The following is a 2243-nucleotide window of genomic DNA, read 5'->3' as shown; positions in this document are numbered from 1 at the left end:
GGGCGGCGACAGCTGGATTCCAATCACGCGCAAAGCCCGCAAGGAGGATCCATTGTAGCGGTCGCTCCTCCCCTCTCGGCAAGGGCGGGCGCAGGGGCGGGGGCTCTGCAGGGCCAGGTCGATCCCAGGCCCGGGGCTACTTTCCGTGAGACCTTCAGGAGCTGCCCTGTGCAGGAGAAGGTGGCGGCAGGGGTGCGTGCGTGCGTGTGTGCATGTGTGTGTGTGTGTGTGTGTGTGTGTGTGTGTGTGTGTGTTGGGGGGGTGAGTTACTGGCCAACTCTTTGATTCCTGAAGGATTCTTTCTAGCCCCATGGACTCTCACACTCTAAGGGCACTGGAGGGTTGGGGAAAAAAGGCCTTTGTCCCAAAGCCCTGCGCTGGTGGCCAGCGGGGTCTGGGGGGCTGCCAGGGTCTGAGAAAGTCAGGTAAGAACAATGGGGCCCTCTCCACATCTCTCCCCCCAAAGCAAAATCGATGTTATTTGACGCTCATATGGCGACACAAGCCCTCTGGGAACGGTGATTCCGATCCGGGTCAGCCTGAGACCCAGGGCCTCCTGTAAACGTGAGCGGTCACCACTACACCGGTTACCCCGGCCCTTCGCCTCAGGGCGGCACCGTCCTGCACCGTGTTCTGCTCCCCCGGCTCTCTTTCATGTGTCAGGGAGACCTCGTCCTGTCTGTCCGCCCATTCTTCTGTCAGGTGTTTCACTTCCTACCCAGTGGCACCCTGCTGACAGACGCTGACCTTGTTTCTGGCCCCTCACCGTGGGGACCCTCTGCCGCGAAGATCTGTGATCACATCTCATTTGCAGCCTGTGTGGGAATGTCATAGCGCTTTGAAACGGCTGTCTTTGCCACCAAGGAGATGACATAATCACACAGGTTGACTTTTTGACCCTCTATTAAAGACTAAATACCTCTTTTAAATTGCCTTTTGCACCCCCCCCCACCTCCACCCCAGGGCTCCTGTCAGGCCTCACAGGGCATTTGGCTGAATTAGAAAGAGGCCCCTCCTCCTTGGGGTACAGGCAGGGCAGCTTCATGTCAGAGCGTGGCTTGGATTTCAGCCCCTCTCAGCCTCTTGCTCTGCACCAGGGTTTCTCAGGCTTGGCAGGATTGATGTTGGGATCTTTGTTGTGGCCAGGGGCGGGGGGGCTGTCCTTAGGGATGGTAAAGGTTTTAGTGACTCCTTTGGCTTCTATCCAGGGGATCCAAGTGGCACTCCCCGGAGAGGTCTCCAGATGTTGTAAAATGACTCCAGGGAATGAGGGAGCAACCTTTCCCCAGTGGAAAGCCAGAGTTGTCCGCAGCCGTGCCCCATCCATCAGACCCTGTCCCCGTCCCACCTTCATCTGGCTCTAGGCTGCTCGGGCCATCCGTAGTGCACAGGGCATTGACTCTGGCCCTTCCTCGGTCAGCCCGTGGCTCATCTCACCTGGGCAGCCATGGCAGCCTCTTCCAGCCCTGCCCAACCTGAAGGTGCAGGGAGATACCTTTGTAGTTCAGCCAGGAGAATGGGTGGGTCCCAGCTGGGTCTGGGTTCTCTAGGGCACCTAACCAGGGCCGACCACAGCCCTGAACTTCCTTGTCATCCTGACTCATCAGAACGGAGAGTCAGTGAAAGGGCCGTTCCTTGGTTGCCTTCAGGAGTCTAAACTCCTCTCCCCATCCCCTGGCACCATTCGGCCCCACTGACTAGATTTCTCACCCTGTCTACACTTTTCCCTTTGTGCTGTCTCCGAGATGGTTTATGTCCAATGCCCAGCATCGTGCCTGGCACCTGGCAGGGGCCCAGTTCCGTCTGGCACCACTGCCAAGCCTAGAGTAGCCTTTTCTGCTCTGGGCAGAAGCCTGCTGCCCCTCCCACCTGTCTAGTCCTTCCTTGTCCATCCCAAAGAATGAACATCTGGCCACTCCTCCCTCCCCTGACCACTTGGGACATGCCGCTCAGCCAGCCTCATACTCCTGAGCTGGCTGGTTGAGCGCATAGCGCTGACGTTAGCTGGGTCTCCCTCCAGTTTCTGCCTGTGTCTGCCCAGTCTCCCGAACAGGTCCGTATACTCCTGCCCTTCTGAGGCTCCTCCAGAAGGGCCCTCCCAGGGGCAGCCCCTGGTTGTGAATAGCTGTGCTATTTCTTGCAAACAGCTAGCGGTGTGGGCTTAGATGCTGGCTGTCACTGAGCAGCAGAGTGATCTTGCGTAAGTTACTTTGTCTCTTGGTGCTGCAGTTCCCACGTCTGGA

This window comes from Tupaia chinensis, unplaced genomic scaffold (assembly GCF_000334495.1).
Source record: "Tupaia chinensis unplaced genomic scaffold, TupChi_1.0 Scaffold000574_1, whole genome shotgun sequence".
NCBI lineage: Eukaryota > Metazoa > Chordata > Mammalia > Scandentia > Tupaiidae > Tupaia > Tupaia belangeri.
This window is presented reverse-complemented; position numbering follows the sequence as displayed.